This window comes from Parasteatoda tepidariorum, chromosome X1 (assembly GCF_043381705.1).
Source record: "Parasteatoda tepidariorum isolate YZ-2023 chromosome X1, CAS_Ptep_4.0, whole genome shotgun sequence".
Taxonomy (NCBI): Eukaryota; Metazoa; Arthropoda; class Arachnida; order Araneae; family Theridiidae; genus Parasteatoda; species Parasteatoda tepidariorum.
The window spans coordinates 30,309,178-30,334,643 of NC_092214.1; the positions used below are offsets into that span (position 1 = coordinate 30,309,178).

At 25.9% G+C, this 25,466-nt stretch overlaps 1 long non-coding RNA gene across 1 annotated transcript; it reads right to left on the reverse strand.

Moving 5' to 3' along the window:
* Positions 1-285: 285 nt before the first annotated feature.
* LOC139427143 (uncharacterized) lies at positions 286-18,907 on the reverse strand. Its single transcript, XR_011638302.1, has 2 exons — positions 18,794-18,907; positions 286-555 (listed from the first exon to the last, which is right to left on the reverse strand). It is a non-coding gene; the product is annotated as an uncharacterized lncRNA (long non-coding RNA).
* Between the last annotated feature and the right edge of the window lie 6,559 nt (positions 18,908-25,466).

The following is a 25,466-nucleotide window of genomic DNA, read 5'->3' on the forward strand; positions in this document are numbered from 1 at the left end:
TTGAGAAAAAAATATTCTTCTAAAAAGTGTTAAAGTAAAGACTTTTTTATTGAAAATGGTACTACTTTAATGAGAAAATAACCGCAATTTTTTTCACATTTAAGGAAATCGTGAAATCTGAAACTGTAGACAGCTGACGTTACGTCCCAATAACACGTGGGGTTGAGCAATTTTTTAAACTTAAAAATTACAATTGTTTCTCGAAAGTCATTTTATCTATTTTTATATAGTCAAAATTTTCTCATAATAAAATCTATTTTCTGAAAAAATGAACAGAGCAGGAAGGAAAGGCAGCAGAAATGAGAAATTTATTTCAAAAAAGATTATGATATGATACATTTTATAACGTCTAATAATTACAATAACTACTTACAATAACTACTAACAATAATCAAAAATAATTAATAGCAAAATGTAAAAACGAGCACATTTCGTTACATATTTTTAAAAATTAAATCAATATTCTCAATAAATCTGTTCAATAAACCTTTATAAACATTTTGTTTGATTTCAGTCGTGCCACATTATAACCTCTTGATTTTCATGTTGAAATACCTGAAATATTAAAAAAAAATAATAAGTAAATACCTCTTTTTTTTTAGTAAAATAAATTGATGTTAAAAAATTATAAAACAGACTTAGTTATTAAGCTAAATTTAAAACACATTATTTGCTTCATCTACCATTGCTAGGATATTTTAAGGTTACTTTGGATGTCTTAAAATATACTTTAAGATAAATACAGATTTTCAGTCAAATTATAGAAATAATTCAGAGAAGTCACTACTAATTACTACTGCTACTATACTCATACTAATTACTACTACTACTACTATACTAAGACTTACAACTAAATAATGTTGTTTGTTATAATGAACACTTTATATTTAAACTAAATAATAAATGTTTTGAAATAAATAATAATAGTAATCAAAATGATAATAATAACAAATAAAAAATAATGAAACATTGACCAAACTTATAATTTAATAATAATTAAAAAATGCAGTGCATTTTATTTCTTTATTTCTTTGTTGATTGTTTGTTATTTCTTTGAGGCATCAATTTTTTTCTTGAATTTTTTTGCTTAAATGTTTTTTTCTTCTTCTTGTTATTAAAATACACTTTCATGACGTAAGTCTTTACAAACAATCTGTGGATTCAAAAAAAAAAAAAAAAAGACAAAAAATTAAATGATTCAAAAGAAATCATGACTCCAAAAACGAAAAAAGATTAAATAAATTTTTTTACGATATATTTGTACAAACGGTTAAATGCATTAATTAAAATAATTTTGCACACGAAATTTTAAAATACTCAAAATAAAAATTTCCTTAATCAATTAAGAAGTGATTTTCTGTCGCGAAGAATAACTTCATTTGTAAGGAATCGAAAAGAAGAAAAAAAACACATAGCAGAACAAACGATGGTGATTTGAAAGCTAAGAGAAACTTTGCTTGTTAAATTACAGGCCATAAAGATATCCCCTTCTGGATAATTCCGTTTAACTGCCACCTGTAAGGCTGGAATCTTTTTTTAATTACCCACAACACGCGATCAAAACTTCTTCAGAAAAGCATCTCAAAAATGCAGCTCCGAGCTTCTGACTGTAAATCAGTCGAATGCATCGAAGCGGCTTAAAACTATTAGTTTGAAGCGAAAACTTTCCAACTCCATCAAACTTTAACACTTAAATGAACTTTTCTGTTTATCATCTTGACGCTAGGGACCTTAATGAATTTTCTCTCCGCCATTTTTCTTCATGGGGCTCTTATTCTAGCCAGAACCCCCATCCGGCCTCCCTTGTTTGGCATTTTGCCATACCATCGATCCTATACTAACTTTGTTCCAAGACGAAGAAAAATTCCCTCCTCTCTTGGGCAACTGGGCGCAAGCGCTGTCCCCTACCCCTAATATGACCAGCGAAACGTCCGTCATCAAAACTGGCCACAAACTATTCCCCTGACCATTTCGTTATACTTCTTTCCCTCCCTTCAAGTAGCAACCCTTCAGCTATAGCTACATCGATTGCTACAGGGAGAGTAGCTATTTTTCACTGACAATTAATGATTTTGCCAAGTTTCTTCTTGTTCTATGTTGGGTAGCCCATCTGAAAGCAGTTCGCTTTTCTTTTTTGAAGGAAGTTTGGAAACTTATGGGCATCGTTATTTAGCGCTTATCTTAACTTTCCACCCATTTCGTAAGTTACTCTGATGCACATCATTTTGACGTTCACTCGATATATATAGAATCCAGGAAGAGAAATTTTTAGATATTATGCCTTCAGCTTGAATTAACGAGAAAGAAGTCAAGCTACGTCTAATTATCTATTTTAACATGTTCTAAGTAATTACGTATTTTGAAATAAATTCTATTAATCTCTTTTTGGGGAACTATTGATTAGTAAAACGTGTTTAAAATATTAATATACTTATATTGAAACTTGTTAAATCAGAATTTATAATCAATTGAGCACGGTTTAAGGGATTTTGCTATCAAATAAATTAACTTGAATTATTTAATTCATATGCCTTTGAACATGAATTGTGAAGAAAGGACAATGCACTGGTTGAAGGATTAGATAGTGAAAGCTCCTACGCAAGAAAAACATGTTCACTTGCACTTAATAAAAACCATTTAAAGTCATCGAAGCAAATGTTTGTATTTGGTAGTTTAAATTGCTGAAACATCATGCATTTTAACTAGTTCTCTACAGAACCAGCAAGAAATTAGAGGCTGATATTAAGAAGGGTATCTCAAAAGCGTCTTTTGGAACCTAAACAAACATAACTTTTTAAACTTCCTCTTTAACAGCATCTAAATACTGTCTTTCATATTTGTGTCATCCAAAAAGTTTTAAAATAGTCACTTTAGGAACTATTTTTTGGAATTATTTTTAATAAAACCAAATTTCAATTTACAATTCATAATAATTTACACATGCACGTTAGATAGTTTCTTTTAATTCTCTTTCTTTTTTATAAGCACAAGACTTCCTTTCGCCAAAAAAGTTCAAAAGATTGGTTCATGCTAAAAATTCACTTTTTTTAAAAGATCTCATCTAGAATATTACAAAGATCAAAAATATATGATTTAATATTGGCAAAATAATAATAATAAAATTTAACGAAGTGTAACAAAAAATTGAACAATGAATTTAAATTCGGATATGCTTTTGTAAGGACATTTTTTGTGTTTGTTAGAGCATATTTTCTGGCTACGGATACAGAAATTTAAGAAAAGGTGAAGAAATACATGAATGTATTTGCACATAAAATCTGTAAAAATTAAATTGTTTTCTCTGTTATTTTCATTTTGTTCATTGAAATTTCAAAATTCTTTTGAACTAAATTTTTATGCTTTAAAAATTAGCATTACAAACTATACATAAAAAGCATTAATTTGCTAATGCATAAAATGTGATTTTGATAAAAGTAGAGTACGGTTTCTCTGAAAAAACAAGGCAGTTAACGTAAGAAGTACAGGGTGATCTGTTTTCGCTGTTTACATAATGAAGAAAGTATAAAAAAAGTCATTATGAACGAACATATAAGTATTAAGACAAATGTAACAACTCGCAATTAAAAAAAGAATTTTTTTTCAGGATTATTTATTTTTTTAGTTCAACTTAAAGAAAAGTTTGTTTTTTTTAAATTTATTTATACAATGCTTGTTTCCTAACTGATCAAAAATGGGCAAATATAATAAGATGAATTCAGAAAAATAAAATAATGTTTTATGCCGTAATTTTTTTCATATTCTTCCTGAAAAATTTGAAAGATTATTTTATTTAGATGGTTTTTTTTTTTTTTTCATTTTTAGAAAAAATTCTTCTTAAAATTTTCCATCACTATCAGATTAGTAATTTTATATCACGGTCAGAATTGTTCTGATAGGGGAGAGGGGGGAACATGTGAACATGGCATGAAGTTGCGAAAAACCCAACTGCAGAAAAATTATTGTACAGCGGAAAATTTCTTTTCTTACTGACAGTACTGTTGTACAATTTAAATTCACATAGTATACATGCCCTTCAGTATAATGTGTATCTATATCTGTTATATTAAAGATTTTTTTTCTTTGAAATATGATGATAGCTTTGTGTTTTTATTCTTGTTCATATGTGCCCCAGACATCATATGTTCATATGTTCATATGTGCCCCAGTCATTTTTCTAAAATATCATAAAGTAAGGAAATATTTTATTGAAAAATCTCAAAAAATTCCATAAGTCAAAAAAAAGACTATTTAAACATATGGAGTTCTTTACTGTGAGAAATTGATGATATTTTTTGAAAATTGAAGAAATAAAAAAACAATTTCACATGTGCCCCCCTCTACCCTGCATGATTTATTTGCGACCTTTAATGTGAGAAAAATAAATAAGAGATTTTCTAAGACATTTTTTAGATAATTTTTTTTTACCATATTGCAAATTAGAAAAAGTTTTACATATTTTCCTTTACCTTATAAACTATAAAAAGTTACAGTTCTGCAAATGCGTGTTTTTTTCTCGTCAATTGTATTGTAAGTATTTTCTAAGCTGAATAACACAAGGGGAATGCCAAGATGCCGATTAAATTTACAAAACGAAAAAAAAAAGCTTTTGAATGGACAGAAACATTACAAATCAGTTAATATATTTTTTCATTGATAACCAGTTTTATGATATGTTGGTTGAAAACCTCAATTTTCTATATTTGCTGCTGAGCATAACCTGTTCAATTGTTTTCTTTTCATTTCATTTTTTTAAATACTCAACTTGAGGATTAAAAAATTTTAAAAATATCTCTTAATGTTTAATTGTAAGGTTAAAAAAAGCTTGGGTTTAATGCCAACAGAAAATATACTAATTGCTAATCGAAAAAAAATTGTCTTTGCACTTCACTATATAAATATAATTTATAACCCAGATATCCAATTAACTCAGATACTATTTGATATTGGATATGGCATGGAAATAAACGCATGATATTACCGGATATGTTGCAGAAAAAATTTAAAATATTCGGGATTTGCTTTGATATTGAAATAATAATATGATTAACACACTCCTTAAAATATTATACAAAAAAAGTATGCTTTTATGTGAAACAGTATTTCTAACATTGAACTTCAGTTAATACTGATGCTTCGAATGCGTTTTTTTTCTCTATAGTAATTATTTTTGAGATTTTAAATATTATGTCTCAAACAATAAAAAGTATAAGTGGATAATATTTGAAATATAGATATTTACAATATTTTATTTTAAATTCGTCTTTAGATTAAAATTTCTGCTTTGATTTTTGGTATCTATTAATCTGTTTAAAAATAAAAAGTAAAACCATCTCTGATCTCTTCCCTGATCATTACAACCTAATCTTATAATTAGGTTAACATGATCAGGGAAGGCAAGTCTTACTCCATACATTGTATAACATAATGTAAAGGCTATCATGTCAATAAAATTTTCACGATTTTCATAAATCTTTAAAGAATAGATATTATCAACATATTACCAACATTATGGTAATCAAACAAAAATGAAATTTTAAATTTTCTTTTCAATGCATTATATAAGTACAAAGTTCGTTGTTCAATAAACAATTTTATGCAATGTAATGTTATTTCTGATTCCTAAATAAGTACTGGTATTAATTTATAAACTTGATAAACAGATGATGCAATCAATACTAAAATAGAATACAAGTATCAGAAAACAAAAGTAATTTTTTTCAAGACGTATAAAAGTGACAACACACCATTTGATCAGCTTAAAATTCAGTATTGATTATCAGATGAGGTAATTAAGCTGTACACCACAGAATAAAAATCCGATCATGTGAATAAAACTTTTCAATATTTAAACTTTCATGACTCAAAATAACAGTTAGACGTTGGCAATGCTATGGCAATGAAACGATAATGAGTTTAAATTGTCTTTTCATTAGATTAAAAAAAGGTAATTCTTTCTGAAACTATTTGATATGACATAATATTAATTCTAATACACACATAAACAAGTATTAAGTTTTAAACTTGTTAAACAGATACGAGATGAAACTTTAAACATCAATAAAATAGTTTTCTTCATGACAACTTAAAGTGACAGTTCTTCGTAACATCTCTTTAAAATTAAGTTGTGATGATCAGGTAAGGCAGGTTTTAAACCATCCATCGTTGTATCTAAAGGCTAACATGTCAAGAAAACTTTTCGATAGCAAATTTTTAATAACTCTTTGAAGAATAGTTAGATGTTTCTTGAAGGTAGAATCTTGCAGTCTATTTTTACACGAAATTATGCCGATCAGTTGCCTTCTTAAGCATCACTTCTTGAGCAAATAAAGTTCCTGCCAACTTCTCATTAAGAATTCTCTTGGTATTTATGCAATGCTTTCGTATCTGCCTTCTTCAAAAATTACAATATGAAAGAGTGCGAAGAACCTTCTATTAAAATTATTGGAGGATATTGATGGTAAGGTGAAGAAATTACATTACGAATCTTGAGCAACATTTTCTTTTTAATCGAAAAGAATGCACATTGGAATATTTTCTATTAAAGCGTGAGATATGTTTCGTGCATACATAAACTTTAACTGAAATAATTTCGTTTTATTGCAATAACAATAATAATGCGTGTTTTATTATTAATAACATTATGTATTACAAATATAATTTTTAATGCTGTGCTGAAAACCGTATTTTTTTTTCAAATTCATGATAAACGTTTTCTTATTTATTTAATTCTTTAAACCAATTTTCAATTATGATGTGTAAAGATTAAAATATTTCTTTAAAAAACATATTTCATTTTGTGAAAGATCTCTTTCGGAAGAAAATTTTCTTTTTAAGAAAGAATTACTTGAAATATATATGTATTAATACAATGATACACTAAACCAACAAAAATATTTCATTTTTTATATTTTTTTTAATCATGCATTCTTACTAAATAATAATATTATATGATGAAATTTAATCGATCTTTATATCATAATATTTTTGATATAAGTATGAACGTTATAAAATGTGTTTAAGGCGAAAATAAGCTAAAAACAAATTATTAGTAAAACTAAAGAGTGAGGGAAGAGAGAGACACTTGAAGGAGCATTTTTTAAATCTTTTTTTAGTGAATATCTTTTGCATTTTACTAATTTTTTTATTTTTTTATTTCTGGTCTAATATACGTATTTTTTATCAATTTACTTGATCTATAAGCAGCTTTTACTGTCTTTAATTTAATTTCCTTTCTGTGTAACTTATTTAAATTCTTTTAGAAATTCAAGGAGCATATCTTCATCGAAAATGACGAATGATACAGTTCATTAGAGCTTAAAAAGTAAATATTTAGGTAATATGTTTTTAAAAATATTTCTGAAAAAGCTTTTAGATTTATTTTTTTAAAAAATATATTGGTATTGATAAATTAAGGGCAGGAAATCGTGTGAGCATTTATTGATTTGTAAATAAATAATTAGCAATCTTCCAAGTCTTATTAATTGCTTATTTGTTTTCATGCTACTTAAAAATCACATAAAAAGCTCAGAATGCAGCAAGAATAAGTGTTATTATTAGCTGAGTTGAAAAATTTTATCTATGAATATGTAGAACATAATATATTGAGCACAGTATATTGAACAAAATATATTGAACATTATTTACATTACATGTTGAAAACAAGATATTAAACATATACTATATTGAAAATAATCTAACGAAAATTATATAATGAAAATAATATATTTCATTCATATATTCAAATTCGGAGCAAAAGATTTTATTAATAATGTCTTTTTTTCTCATCATTTGTGATTTACAAATTAATGAAACAATGTCTTAGAGAATTAAAGGTATTGGAAATTATTCCACTTATTTTAGTATGATGAATCCAAATTAAAATCATAGCAATCAATCTTAACTGCTATTAAGCATCTATTGAACACTGCTCGATTATGAGAAAACCAATAATGTAATTATGGGATAAAGTTTTATTTAAAAAAGAAATGGATGAGTAAACTACGTCAAAAATATTTAGTGTCATGGAAATACTTTATATAAACCTTTTTAAGCCTCATTACTCATTTTTCAAAGCATTGATGAAACAAATTTAAAAATATCATTCAAATGACGCACTTATTGCTATTAAATTACAGATAGTAGTACTTTCATCACATTTTACGAATTAATATACAGTAATTAATAATAATTATAATTAATATTAATATACTGTTGTATAATTAATATTAATATAATGTTGTATATTATGTACTATTATTTTAATTTAAGATGCACTTAAACGAAATGACATGGTCATTTTTCGATTTAAACTTTCTCATCTAAGTAACCTACAGATACTTTACAAGCAATGAGTCTTGACTAAGTTCGTGTTCTTTGAGAAGGTCTAATCATTTCGTGATATGACTTCTTCAATGTTCAACGACTTCCCTCTTTGGAGTTAAGAGCAATTTCATGCTTCATGGTTTCTAGTCCAATCAGAGAAATTAGAAATGGATTTAAATGAGTCGAAGAAACCGAAACCCATGGGAAGAACGTGTTTGATATCTTAGAAATAACATGTATAGTAGTGAAATATAATATTAGTTTTGAAGCATTTAATGTGTTTTAAAACATGGTTCAAATCTGAAATTTTCCTGTCGTGTAAGGCTTAGAAAGTTTTTTATTTTGGTATATTGCTTTAGAAAGTTCATTTTTCTTGTAGTCACATATAAGGAAAATAGAGTCTCAATTTACACCTTAATTTTAATTTCCCTTTCTGTGTTTTTTATTATCTCAAACGAGTTATATATTTTCTTTTTTATAACTTTTATTTCTCAAGTAATCTTTAACCGATTCCTTTCAATTTTAGAATTTTTTGTTTAAGATAATGCAAATTAAAATATTTTAAAAATGTGCTCATCTTGAATTTAAGAAAAGAAATTTGACCATCAATAAAGTTAATTGGAAAAAAAAAATTTTTTTGTAACATTTTATTCGGATGAACGAGTTTTACGTTCTTTGTGATCTACAAACTTTCAAAACCTGTGGCAAAGTAAGCAAAAAATTTGCATTACTAATTACGAGTTGAAACTTTCAACTGCTGTTCTGACCAAACTATTGGAACCATATTTTTCTGATTGAGGAATATTTTGAGTTTGAAAAATTTAAATCTGTCAAAGAAATGCATCTTTATTCAGAATTATTGAATATAATGTATTATTATTATTAATAGTCTTCAGCATAACACAACTGATTACTTTTCTAATTATATTTTATTTGATATTTTAAACATTGCTTTATGGTTTCAGAGGAAAATAAAATAAAATTTTGAAGTTCTGAACTGGATAAAAAAATAACGGAATCATTTTTTAAATCTTTAATTGAGTTGTGTACTTTTTTTAGTTCGCATTGAGAATGGTTACATGTATTAACGATTTCTTCACTTGACATAATGTTTTTATTTCTGAAAATTCATTATGATATTGAGAATAATGAGTTCATAATATTTTAATTCTTTAAAAAAATGTGTTTTTAATGTTTTTCAATTTAATATGCAACACTGTGAATCAAGGTAGATTTTTTTTGTTCTTCGTATCATTCCAATAATTTTTAATTGTTTTTATTATTTAATTCTCTTCAAATAATATGTATAAGGATTAATGAACTATAGTATTTTTACAACTTTCTATGTTATGTTACTATTAATAGAAAAATTGTCGTACTTGTTTATTTTTTTAATGCTGATTCTAATCTAACTTTGACATCTTTGAAATGTTCTGGTATATAATTGTTCGAAGTTTTTAAGTTAAGCTGTGGAAATGTGGGAAAATATCAAACTGTTTAAAAACCAAATATAAGGTAAGTGCAAATTTTATATAAAGCTGTGAATCGAGGGAAAGATTAAAATAAATGAAATGGAATTTTAATAATAGAATTTTTTAGCTAATTTAATAATTAAAAATTTTGATACAGGTATAAGCTCATAATTGTTCCTCAAAAGCTTCAGGTAGGTAAAGTCACGTTAGTTCATTTTTTGAATACTGCAGTCTAAGCAAGGTTAGTTTTTTTAAACTATCGAATTTAAGAATCTAAGCTTACTACTTAAATTTACTAGCCGACCGACCTGTGTAGGGGTCAGGCAACTGGCCTTGCATCAGAAAGGTTCTTGGTTCAAATCCCGGTCAAGGAATGGATGTTTTTTCATGCTCTGAACTATTTATCATTTCTGTGGGAGCAACGTTGGGCCACCTAATATGGTTCCTCTGAAAGAGGGGCCAACAAATATGCCCTTCAGATGCCTATATGATGTAAGGTCATTCTCCAGGAGGGCATTGAAATTTTTTTAAATTTATTCTTTAGTGTTTTAATTTTTTGATGAATATTTAACTAAATTCTGCCTAATCTCTAGTTTTTAATTGTTACAGACATTTTATTGAATAGAATTGTTCTTCATAGAGCTGAAGTAAATGTGATGAGGTACTTTTGAACAAAAAAAAATATATGTTTGAATACCCAGAAATACCAATCAAATTGATCAGTTAAGTTGTTAGATTTTGATTTAATAATTAACTCTTTGAAAAATAATATCTACTTTTCACAACTTCATAAGTTTTCTTTCAACTATCCTTTAGCAAATATTTATTCATTAGCTCAAAGCTTTGTTAAATCAAAGCCGCAGCTTTGTCCGAGCAATTTGGTACCTTCCAACGTCTGATTGTAAGCGTTTTTATGAAAGTTTTTATGAAAATTTGGAAATGTCAAATATGAAATTTCGGATCATTATCACGCTTTTCTGTTATAGAAGGGGTCCTGTTCAAATTTCCGAGGATTCCTCAATGTGAGAAAAAAATAAGTAATATATTTCCCAGTTTGGTGCTGAACACAATGAAACGCAATTTTAATTCTTATTGAAATTCTCGATATTGTGTTTCATTGTTTTTCTTTTATATGGAAAAGCTATGCTATTGCTCTTAAAATTTGCGCATTTATTTATACATTTATTTTGATAAATTGATATTAATTTGATAATATTGATAAATAAAAGTTTCTTTGCATGTTTACTCTATGTTCATTTTTATTTCTATATCCCAGAAACAGCCTTTTTGTTCATTTAAATAAAAGTTTTACTGTAACTGTTCAAGCATTTGTCACGTTTGTTCAAAAAATACTGAAATGAAAATGATTATGTTAGTAAACATTAAAATATTGCATACTTATATGTTATCGTAATATAAAATTTTAAATTATTGTAAACGTGAATTCATAAATTTTCTTAAATCATTTTTATTATTATATGTTATTACGTGATTTTCATAAATTTTTTCCTTCCAAATTTGATTTGACCTAATATAATTTTAAAATATTACATAGACTTTATTCAGAGTTTGTGTGTATAGAATATAATCTTAATTTAACCAAAGAAAGGGGAAAGAAAGAATATATAGCCGTTGATAATTTCAAGTTCAACAAACGGTAACAAAGGTTTGATTTCTGAAAAAACAAAATGAAAATTAATTTTATTATACTCTGTCAGGTTTTTAAATTTATGTTATAGAAGATTTAGGCATATTTATAATTTCTACGTATAAACATTCAAAATCAAAAAGAAGTAATAAAAAATGCCCTAACCAGAACCTCTGATCTTTAATGAGGGCAAATATTTATATTTTACTGAACTTAAAATCAATATTATAAGTTTTTAAGTTTAATAATTCGTTTTCTCGACGCTTTTTAAATATTTTCTGATCTTTGTGATATTTAGTGGATAATGATGAGAGTGTTTTTCGGCAAACTGACTTGCCTATCATCATCATCATCATAGTTAGCCAGATAGCCCAATATGAGCCAATTCCTTCCTCTGAAGATTTCTGCATGACAACTTCCGATTTATCTTTGATCTCCAATTCTTTTCATAAATTGCTAGAGAATCAGACTCTACTGAGTCTACTAAACCGCTGCCTTCCCCGCTTTCTTGTTCCAGTGAGTCTAAAAAGCAGGTGTCTTTTATATTTTATTGTCATCACTCATTCGAATCACGTGGGCTATCCTATTCATTCTATTTATTTTTATGTATTTGATAATTTCAGGTTGTTTATAAATCTTGTACAGTTCAAAATTAAATCTCCTTCTCCAGTTATTGTTTTCATTTACACCGCCAAGTATACTCCCCTAAATCTTTCTTTCAAATATTGAGATAGATACAATATTCCTCCAGTTTTGACATTGTCCAAGCTTCAGAAGCATATGTTAATACTGACTGGACAAGAGTTTTGTAGATTAAGGACTTCGTTTTTCTAGAAAGAAATCTACATTTAATAAATCTTCTCAGCCCATAGACAGCCCTATTTGCCAGATAGAGTCGGTTGATATATCAGTGCTGTAGAATCATTTTATTTAAAAATGATATATATTGCATATTTTTTAAAGCCAATTCAATTACATGGCCATCGCATGTATTGGAGATTGCACGAATAAAAGATAATTTTTAGACACTGGGAGTAAAAATCGGACAGCATTCACATATTTAATTTCCTTATGGATGGTGTTTATTCATTCCTTTGTGAATATCATGTCAATTGAGTAGTTTATATTAGCTGTGCATAATTTTATTGCACAAATAAATTTTTATGTTAATGCTTTGGTTGCTCTAATTTTAATTAAGAACTGAGTAAAGAATTTATATATATTTATCATCTGCAAATTTAATTTGTTATTTTATTTCCATAGGTGTTTAGTGAAATTAATTTATGCATCTAGTTTAATATCAGTGTTTATTATAAATAGAAGTTAAAAGAATGGGAATAGCAATCATTACTCAAATCCTCTCATCTATAACCTCAGCTTTGTCAAATAACTTTTTAGTCAGAAATGTAATATTTATTTTATGCAAACAAATGTTTAAAAATGTCCTTCAAACAAACACGCTTCTAATAATTAGGAACTTATTACAAGTAAATTATACAGTTGTTTCAGTTTTAAAACTTAGCAAATAATAATCTCTAATCCGCATCGCTTGATTAATAATGCATTACAAACATAAAATGTATTTAAATCGGCTCCTTTTCAAATTGTTTTCATCGTCGTATAATTTAGGATTAAAAAATGTTCTTAACATTTCGAATGTTTAAATAACAACAGCATGCCTCGCATAAGACTCTCTTTTCGTATTTGTACGCTTTCTCTAGAATGCATAGAGCATGTATAATTGTTATGTACAACAAACATGCTATTTGTTTTAAGATAAAAGGAATTATCATCTAGATTCCTGCTCTACTCTGAGAAGATGGGGAAGAGTATTCAAAAGAAAAATCACCGAAAAGGGTTGGCTCCTTCTGCATAATGAGAAGGAATTTCTCTTTAACATACAACTGCTGCGAGAGCAAAATTCTTTCCCTAAGCTCTTAAAAAATGCATGACTATGAAAGGTAGAATCGATACTCATTATAATGGTGGATGCTATTGCTGGACGCAAGTCCAATTGCCTTTTCTCAAAGCTCAGCCTCTTAGAATCCTTACCTTACTCCTGGGGCTCCTCCTGTTACACAAAACATGCAAGCTCTCCTCCAATGAATGCACTTCATTTCCATCAACTTCATCTCATTCTACCGCCCCTTCTTTTCTATACCCAGCCACCCTTCATTTGGGTGCACCAATCATTCACCCCCTTCTCATCTCACCCCCTTTCATCCGATCCGCATCCGAGAGGAGAAAGAAAGAGCATCCCTACCGATCGGGATGAGTCGTTGGGAGGAAGGATGCTTGGGAGCCTCATTATGCCGGCCTACATTCCTGCTTTACAAGAAAGAAGTTTTGAGTTCGAGGAATACATTTGCATAAATAAAATTGTAATAAACGTTTTCTCAAGAAAAATTAATGCCCACACATTTCAAAACTAAGATTCACTATCTTTATGGTTTAGGTGTCTGTTGTAGGAGTTTTGAGTTTGAAAAATAGACGTGATGTCATATAGATAAAGCTTCCCCTATTCCTATTTAGTCTGATGTTGAGATGATAGAGCCCCAGTTTTTAAATTTAATATTTAGAATCGGAAACATACCGCAGATACATAGAAATATATTACAGCTCTACATTCATGTACGCATGATTCATATCCAAGCAATTATTTTTCATAACGGTAATAAATGGGCAAAGATTTTTAACACGTGCTTCCTTCATCCATCGCTATGTTATTTTTACTTCAAAAGTCAACTCATTAAATCAATTGAATAGGAATTACAATAGACAATAAAAATCCCAGAGATTGGTCAAGCAATTTTTATGGAAACATTTAGTAAGTGGTAAAAAATCCTAGCCTTATAGTTTTTTTCCACAACAGAAGCTTAAAATAAATTAATTAAAAATATAACACTGTACAAGGAGTAATAAAGAAAATTATAAACTCAAAAAGGATAAAAGTGATGAAATAAAATTGAAATTGATGCTACAATTGATAAACAAGATCTTAAAAAAATGTGTTCATAGGAAATAAACAAGAAAAATAAACTAACACATATTCTGTTTTATAAATAAATTTATTATTTTTTAATGCAAAAGAAAAAATAGTAAACGGAAGAAAAGCAGATTTATGATAATAAATAATCCCATCTCGTCGTCACACGAGCATTTTTTTAAGAAGAATTTTTTTTTAAAAAAATATGTATATAGAAAAAATAGCTAGAGTTTTTTTCACTCAAATTTATCACAGCTGCAGTTTCTTAATATTAATTAAAAATAGTTAAAAATGATAGATTTTAACATTTTTTTATTCATAATTATTTAAACAAATCTCATTTAAAATATTTTTGTGATCATGTTATCAAATATTTATGTTTTGAAGCACATTGCTTTTCATATCAAATATTTTATAGAACTATGCACTGTGATTACTCAAAATATATTACAATAAAAGTAGTTTCTAAAACCAAAGAAAAATTTATTCGTATTATTCGATCATTTTATTTTAGATTTTTAGTAAAAAGTGCCTTTTGCTGACAATACAACCGTACATGATATCTACATTGTATACTGAGAAAGTTTATTTTTTTAATTTTTTTCATAAATGAATTTTCTTAGCTGTATCTAAAGCATTCAAGTCCAATCAATTTTTTCGGTTCAGAACTGCTAAAAAACAATTTATTAACAAAAATGTGTTTTTTTTACAATGACAATGTTCTTTTTTTTTAATAACCAAAAAAATAGCTAACTTTAAGACTTAAAGTCTTTTATAACGAGTTTGTCTGATTTACAAATCGGAAATATCTTTTGCTTATTCACAACATTTTGATATAATACTTACAGTTAGAGTTTTTATAACTAATAGTTGAGTTTGATGATTATTGAGTAGTTGAGTAATTTATATTATAATAAGTAAAAGTTATTATAAGAACAATATATATATATATATATATATATATATAAATATATATATATTGGCAAACATTTTGCCATAATTACCACACGAATTACATTCATCTCATAGTTATCTATGTAAAATACATTTTAATGCGCAAGTATCATTTTTAAATTATTGGCATGAAATAATTTATTAGGCTTAAAAATTCCAGGAATTGTAAGTAATTGTAAAATGTCAGCAATAAATATAATTAAAAAATTATATTAATAAATATCGAATCCTATTATTATTCAATTTTAAATACAACACATCTAATACAGATATCATTTCTAGATCAAGTTTGATGTTAATGGGTGAGTAAAATTTTCAAATACTTTAACCAGTTCTAACAACAAAATAGACGAAAAAAAGAATAAAGTGAAATGAAGTTTAATTAAAGATAAATATCAAGTATTAAAAGGGTATGAATAGTTGTTAAAAAATTAATTTGCTCATTAATTTTTAATAGAAAGCATACACTTGGATTCTCCTCTTTCAAGGGAGGTATAAAATCTTAAATAGATAAATAAATTCACTAAAATATTGATAAATGAAAACATTTAAAATATGAAAATCTTAAAAATGCATATATTTTATTGATATTAAGGAAATGATCTTAAGTAATCCACTTGAATGATTACTTGAATTTTAGAAAATATATTGATCTTAATAACAACTGCAAACAAATTTCACCATTTTCTATTAAAATGATATGACAGAAGTGAGTAAACGAATAAAAAAATAGCACTCTTTCTTTTTCTGATAAACATTTTAAATTTAGCTAAAACTAATATTTTTATTTTTTTTATTTGCATAGAAATTAATGTATAATATTTGCTTTTATTAAATTTGAATTTTTTCGTTAACTAAAATATAAAATAAAGTAGATTCTAAGAATTAATAGAAAATTATGTTTGTGTTAGCGTGCAAATTGTGAAAATAATATTAATAGAAATTTAAATTAATATATAAATTCGAATATTTAACATTTTCTTCATTTATTTTAATGTGAAATAATTTTCATTACTTAAAGTCAAAAAAATCATTCAATACTAACTATAAGGCTCTTCAATTTCTTGTTTATTTATATAATTTAAACTGCAATGAATTCACACGAAAGAGATTTAAACTCAAACAGGATCGATTTTTTATTTGAAAAAGCTTGCTTCTTAAACCATAAACAATCATTACCCGACATCTCAAGAGAATATAGAGCAACTTTCTGTCCCACTAATAGGTTAGAAAAGCAGATGAAACATTAATATTTGATGGAAATACTTTGCTATTTTAGCGCCAGTTTCATTTTAGCTTCTGTAACTTTAAATGATAATGCGTGCAAGAGAACGAAGCCTCAAAGCATTTTAAAAATTTATTCCGTGCTTTCTGGCTTATATCATATGATAATTCTAAGCTTATCCTAATTTGAACTTGGAAATAGTTTCGCTTTTTAAACTAAAATATTAATTCTGGCTTAGTTATTTTTTGAATAATGAGAAATGTATCGTTTGTTTATTATAGTTTAAAATGTTTGAAATAAAGCTTCAATACATAGGGTATGTTTCGTAGCATACTATGAAATTTGCTTAAAAAAATGTTAATAAAGACCAAAATATTAGTAATAAAAATACAAAACTATGAATATAGTGATAGAGTTTTAGATGATATAAAATATTATAGATTCACATTGAGCAGTAATGCTTAATTTTATTTATTAGTTTATTTTATGTTCTATTTTAAAAATAAATAATAATTTATAAGAAAATTGAGTGACAAGAGTGAAAATTAGTTATAATTGTAATTATACGTGACTATTGGAGTTAGCATAAGGAATGTTTAATCACTCAGCTGCAATTTTACATAGTTTTTTGTCAATTAATGTCTAACTGAACTGGTAAGCAGTTTATACAGTATTTTCTATCTTGTTTTAAACACAGATTCTATTATATATTTTTGTTGGGGTAATAGCCACCTGAAATGTCGTATCAAGAAGAGTTTTGAGATATTTAACACTTTTATTAATTTTTCATACTTTTCTTCCAAAGCTAAATCATCGATGAAATGACTTTACTTGATATTTTACTAAATAAAATAGGAATTATGATTAATTATATGTTTATTGTTACTATTTATTGTTTGTTGAATAGTAAAAATATATATATTGAACATACATTGTTGTTTAATAATTATACTTTGTTTTCTAGTAAAGATATTTTTAAATATGAGTGGTTAATTTTATATACGTATTTTTCATTGAACAATAACGATTAAAATATTAGATTTTTTTTAGATAACTAGAATTTTAATTTTTTGTTATTATTATGTTTTAATTTTCATAACAATAAATTATAATGACAATGAAAATATAAATAAGAACATATAATTTATATTTGGCACGTGTCAAATATGACTTTCGCCAGTTCAATTATCAAAATAATGTTAGATAAAGATCATCTTTTTTTATGGCATAATTACATTTTAACAATATTTTGTTTTAAATTAAGGAAAAAAATCCCCAGCTTTCATTTAGAAATTTAAAATAATAATAACAATAATTTTTAGCTCTAAAAATCTAACATTTTTAAAGCTAAAATTTACCTTCAACTCATAACACATTTGAGTAAATTTTTCTTAATTTTAGTTTATTTAGGCACAATAATCACAATTCTTTTTAGCTTCAAATATTTTTATATTAAATATGCTTAAACACTTAATAATCTTTATTATTTTTCACAATTCTTTCGATTGGGTTGCTTTTACTTTTATGAATATTGCACTCTTCCTCCTCCCCCGATAACTTAATAATTACTTGTTAGTTATGAAACATTAATATATGCTTTTGTTTAATAAAATATATTTAGATCGAATGAAACCAAGATATGATTGAAGCAATATTAACTTAATAATAAATGCTGGGAATCCACAAAACCAAAGATCAATAAAAATATTAGAAGAAACATTCAAAAAGGTTTACTTGTAAAGATGAAATTAACAGGCTTCACGTTTTTCAAAGTATATAATCTTTTTGTAAACAATTTAAATTAATATCTACTTATAGTGTAATAACTTTAAATGTTCATACAAATTTCTATTAACAGTATTTTTTAATTTTACGAAAAATATAGTTTTCACCTTATTTACAACAGACCTTTTAATTTAAAGACATTTTAACGGATATTAAAAAAGGTCAAAAAAACGCATAAATAGAGCATTTTTTTAACTGTTCTAATGTATTTGATTTTAAATTCGATATTATTTATTTTTTATCAAGAATTAATTGTTTTATGATAAAATTTAAATAAATAAGGCAGAAAATCATCAATTAAGAGCAAACATAATTTTAATTTTATTTCGACCAATTTAAATACATAAAAATGTTTCAAACATCTTAATACAATAAAAATTAACTTCAAAAGCTATACATACTAAGTAAAAGTAATAGTGTAAATGTATTCTTCAGAGCTTTTAGTTGTTTAATTTTTAAGGATCTTTTCTTGAACTTAGAGAAATCATTCTTCTTGAACTTTCCATAACCTAAAATAATAAATAAAAAATGTATTAAGACGAATGTTACTTTCAAAGGCAAACAAACTTTGAAATGACCATCTGAAATTAACACAAGTATTTATTTATCTTTAAGAAATTGATTTCATTAACATGAATAAATTTAAAAGCTAATTAAAGGAAACGATTATAATAATTATGAAAGATTCGATAAATATCATCATCCATCATCTTATTTGAATTATTAGCTTTAAAGTGTCATTGCTTTCTTTTTTCATTATTAAAAAATATCAGTAAGGAATTTATTTATTTAATTTGCATCAAACGAACTGCTAATTTTAAGCTATTAAAAAATAAATACTATATATGATTGGGGAGAAGTTCTAATATTACTTTTAAGTTTTTTTAAGATAAAAGGATAAAATATTATCTAGAGAAGACTTTTTATTGCCAAATAATATTTTAATAATATACGATCTGCTATATAAAGACTAAAATATCTGAATTTGCAACATTCATTTTATATTCCTGATCGTAATCCCGAATTTCTGATCTGCACAAAGAAAAATAAAGTATTTATTCGAAAACTCACTATATGATCCGAAATTTAACCAATATGTTCAAATTTGCTTCTGGGTTAAAAACTCCTGATGCCGTTTTTTTATAGTCAACATTACTGAATCTCAAATGCCAGTCAATGGTCTATCAGAGTTTAGCAAAGAGTTTTAAGTTATCTTCAAAGTTGGTCATTATTAAAAGCTCTAAATTTTTATTAATAATTTTAAGAAACTCGAACTAAACCAGATTTTTTAAATTTAGTGAAAAGTCAGGTGGTCTTTTTGGCATTGGCGAAATGTTGACATTTTATTAGGTCATACCATTTACAGAATTTTTAATGCAGCACTTTTATTACTGTATGTAGTAGCTGAGCTACAGAATTTTTTTTAATTGCAAATTATTCCAAACATTGGATTCAAAGATTAAAGTTTATGTTTTTATCTTACAATAAAATACTGAAAAAATCTTTTAATGCAGGTTTCCATTGACATTTCGTTTGTTTCTAATTATATGACTTCCTGAAAATAGGAAGCTTTTTTAGACCTCATAATTCTCCTTCTTCTTTCATCATATTGTGGAAATATGCCTTTGTTTTTGTAGTCTTAATGCTTTGCCAATACTAGTTAGGCCCCATAGAATGTTACGAATGTAACTACTGAAATTTATCCGAGAATCTCGTAAAGACTAATCAACGAACTCACTAATGAATTACATAATTGACATTAATGAAATAAAAAATAATAATTATTTTCTTTCACTATTCTATATTAGGCAGAGCAATGTAACCATTTTTGCAGTTCATTAAAGCATATCTTGCAACACATAAATGCTTTTTTCTGTGAGTACTTATTGGTGTTTTACTTATCATTTTCTTTAATTTTTCAGGTGAGGAAAAAAGAAATTTTAAAAAAGTATCAAAGCCTTTTGGGAAAAATCATAAAGTATGTCGCGTTTTCCACTAGAATCTTCCTGGCAACTCCTGAGAAATTCTCAAATGGTTCACTGTCAGCTTTTAAAGGAAAAGTCACTAGCTTCTTAAGCTGTTGATCCAAAGAAGTTAAACTGATCATTCCAATAAAGATCACATTGTAGCATTATACAACCTCAATTGCTTCTCAAAAACTTTTAAGAAGGTCGTAAACAAACTGGAATATATATATATATATATATATACAAATATATATNTAAATATATATATATATACATATATTTCATTTATATTAGTGATAAAAAACAGGTCCTGTATAAATTATTCCTTCAGTATTTATATAGATTTAAAAAAGAAAAAAAATCATAATTGAGATCCAAAATCACTTTTTAATCCTGAATGAATTTAGTGTTTTATTTTTTTCAAATATTTATTATTTTTATAAAAAATAATTTCAACATCTCTTTAACTTTTAAGAAATTGTGCATGGTAATAGAATATAAAACACAGAAGAAAATTTTACGTATTAATGAATTAGAAAAAGGTGGTGCAATTGATCGTTTAACTGGCATAGAGCTACCACAGTTTTCCTGAGATATTTTTGATTGAAATCATTATTAAGCTTTATACATTGAAAAATAATCATATGCTTATGTCTGGAAACTATATAAGAATGTTTTACGTAGATTTTGTTTTTTCCATTAAATAATGATATTTAAAACCAGTAAACAAAATTTTTTCCCGTTTTTCAGTATGTTTTTAAGACAAACATTTCAAATGTTTACCAGCATAAAATGTGGCTCTGGAATCTGGTTGTAACTACTGTTTCAAGTCTTATATATTCTTTGAAAGCATAGATCTATTAAAAAGTATTAATTTAGTTAAAAAATTCATATGTATCAGAAATATAAAGCCAATAAGGACAAAAATAAAAGTAAAAATTGTTTTTCTTTGACAATTTTTTGAAAGGGACATAACAAAACATCTTGATTTGAAACGTTTGTTTTAAAGGTTGAAACTGAAAAAGGAAGAGTTTCAAAAATATTTACTAAATTAAGCGTTTTAGATGTTTTTTCTTGATAGAGAGCAATTTAACATCCAACTTTTGGCTTTTACGTGTTTTTTGCTGGTTTTGCATAACATCTACATATTTTTTTTTATTAATATCACCTTTTAATTGTACCACCTATATATAATGCAAAGATGAATCTATCTGTTTTAGAATACTGACTTTATAACATTTTATCTGAAATATTGCTTTTTATTAACGAAGTTTCGTAACACTGTAAACCAATTTGCTGTTTTCACAAACAATTTTAAAACATAATAATGATTCTTCTGGGACGTTTGACCATATATAAAATTATAGTTGCCTTTTAAGGTGCTTAATAACCTATTTTTTCAAGTTTTCTATGGTCATTTAAAAGTTTTAACTATTGACCCTGATACCAGAAATAATTATAAATAAATTTATGACCTGATTCTGAATAATGCATTCCATATTATTTCCTGTGTATATTTAATGCATACTTCTAAGACTATACCTAATTTATCTCTTCATTTTCAGAAAATATTAAAAGATTAGTTTTCTCAAGTTCACAAAATCCAGCAAAGTTAAGTTTTAAGTTTTTCTATATGTTAATCTTCTTTGAGTTTTTTTCTTCGATATGTGTATATTTGAAGAGACGTGTAAGCTTATTTTAAATATATAAATAAATATTTTTAGCAGCAAACTTTGTCATCAGTGCCACTTTTTTCAAAATGTTTACCATATAGTTTCCATAGTTTTTTTTTCATTTTTTGTAAATTTAAATAAAATATGAGCATAGATAAATTAAATATAGTTGTGTAACACAAAAATATCCAAAAAATTGAAACAAAAACGCAGTTATATATTTTTTATTTAAAGTAATAAATAACTGATATATTAGTTTTTCGGTACTATTTAAAAAATATTAGTTCTACAGGACAATAATATCGTAAATTTATCCCGTTGCGAACACATTCTTTTTTGTGCAAGACGAAGTAAAAAAAATATCGTGGATGAAAAATATCGGGTTTTAAAATCAGCAGTTTCATTCAACATATAAATAAAAGTTGTTGCAATTTTGACCAAATTTCTTACAGTTAATTTTGAATAAAACTCCTTCAATTTTCCACTAACTAACTTGTTCGTAAATGATGATATAAACTTACTTAATATTAAAGATATATTACGGATGCTAATGCAGACGTTATTCATTTTTTTATTTTATTTTTATAACACAAAGAATGTTTTCGAAACTTTCGATTTATGATAGGTATTTTTTATTTTTTTAAAAATATTGATTTATTTATAAAATTTTCTGAGCTATTTCAAATGCTCCCTTCGTGAATAAATTCAATGACTAGTGTATGCAAATTAAATATATACGAATAAGGAAAAATGCCGAAATTCAGTTCATTTCTCACAGTTTCGTTGATTTTTCCTTTACGCATTAATTATCTTAATTTAAAAATAATAACAAATTATCATTTATATAATTTGTTATTATTATATATATGCTACCTTTAATGAAAAAAAATTTATGTAAAAAAAAAATGTGCATATTCTTTTTATATATTTTTTTTACTAATTTCCTGTTTATACAGTTTCATAACATATAGAATGAGAAATTAGAAACCGAGACTCCTTTCAGAAACATGAAATATGAAGGACAAAAGCGAAATTTAAAATGTCATTCAAAAAAGACATTGCGTCATATAAAATAAAAAAATAAAATTTCTGAAAAAGCATTTTTTACGTCTTTAAAGTGATTGGTGAGGTACTTTTTGAAACATTTCACTTTTTTTATGTGTAAGGAAAAACTGTAGAGATTTCAAAGTCATTAGAAATATAGTGAGCATGTTTTCAAAATGCTTATAAATAATTTTTTTAAATAAAAATACAAAATAGAAATAGGATGTTATGCCTCTATTCGATTGTTTTCTTTCTCATAAAATAATAAAATTAGTTTAAAAACTATATACTATTTATTTACATATCTATGGAATGCATTTCTTAATTCAAAACAATTTCATAAACATATAAGATCTAAACTAGTTTTTAAATGAATTCGGATGCGCATTTTTCGGAAAAGATATAAAATATGCGTATCAACAAAGAATTTCTTTCCGTTTTTAATTACTTGCATATATTAATCCCAATGCTTCAGAAACAACTTGAAAGATAAAACAATTTCAATAACTGAAAAAATGAGACAATATTTACCAAAAATTATTAAAAGATCACGTTCTTATGTTGTTATTTCCTTCAATATTTAAAATTTTTTTGACCTAGGTGTAGCATGAAATAAAGAAATGCTTTAACATATTTTTTGTGATATTCGAAACTACCTAATTACCGGAATTTTGATTTAAAAACAAAACCTGTAAACTTTTATTTATATTTGACCGCTTCCAAACTTAATCCTCCATTAAGATTCTAAAAACAAAATAAACAATTTCAAACAAATCTATGATTATGTTATCTGTTATAAATGAAAATATTTGATTTTGAGAGGTGTGTGTGATGGTGAAAAACTTTAAAATATCACATTTTTTACGATTAAGTTCTTCTTACTGACATTCCTTTCGTAAACAGAGATTGAGTGTAGAACACTGTTATTTCAAAACGTTTTTTTAGCTATATAAGAAAAACTTTTATTACTACTATTTAACTATTATTACTACTTATTACTATTTAAAACTTTTAAACTTTTATTACAACACGATTTTATTTTAAACCTTTATTTCGTTTTTTTTTGTTCTATAATGAGTTCAAATATTTATCTTAAAGAATAGACAATACATTTGACATAATATTTTTTAAATAATTTGCAGCTTTTACCTCTGTTAAGCATTTGACTAAATTGGTCTAAAAATATAAATATTTTTATTATTATTTAAATTTTATTTCATTTAGCCTAAAAATAACAGCAAGATAATTTAGTGTGGTGTATATTTATTAGACATATATGTAAAGAACATTTATGCAAACTGTTAAGTAAATCAGACTAACAGATTCAAAGATAGCACTTACAGAAATATAGAAAATAAAGCGAAGACAAGCTTCGAGATAATAAGCTTAAAAAATTATATATGGGCAAATATGGGACTATGGGCAAATATTTTTTTTCTCCCTTTTTCACTTTCGTTGCTTCTGCTCTGATTGCAGTAGAAGCAAAATTATATGGCTTTTCTAAAGATGAAAATAAAGTTTATTGTTTTGTGTATCAGTTGAATGTATTGTATAAGTTATGTATTGTTTCATGTACAATCTGAAGTTGAAAGATTCCCTCATAAATAGCCTGGAAAATGTAATCGGCCTCCTCTCTACATGGTGAAATCTTAACTGAAAAACTAACCATTGAATTACTTACATTTTTATACAATGCATTACTTGATTTTCTATTTTTTTACTCTAAATTTCCGAGCAAAATTAACCAGTTATAGAAAAGCGCTTTCAAGAAAACATTTCTACTGTTTTAATGTATTACATTTAATTCTGGTCATGTCTTTATGTGATTTAATACAAACTTATTTCACGTTGGGTGCAAAATAATAAACCAATCGTCGGATTATTTTTACTTTTGCTAATATTTTCCTATATTTTCCCACATTTAGTTTCTGAAAATTGCTTCCCAGTAATAGAACTAAGCTTGGAAGAAAAACACTTTTACAGATTTTATCTTCTACTATCAAGCTTTGCTTTTACAAATCCTATTTTTGAAAAAGGAACTCATGATAAAATTGGCAGCTTTTACTACTTTTAACAAATCTAATCATATATTATGAAGCCATATTTTATCGGTCGTTTTACCAAAATTCATTAATGAAGCACTTTGGTAAAAATTATCGAGATTATGGCTATTTATTGCACTCATTGATCAAGAAGCGCTATAAATTTTACAATATTTTGGTAGTTTTAACCATATTTTTTTTCTCTAGGCAGAATTCTTTACTTACGTTTGAATAAAACGTATAATAAAAATAATAAAAATATATACTCAAAAAAATTTTTAAATCTTGATGTTGTTTTGAAAGACAAATACATTTCATTTTCCTTTTTTATTGTAATCAAATTAAACA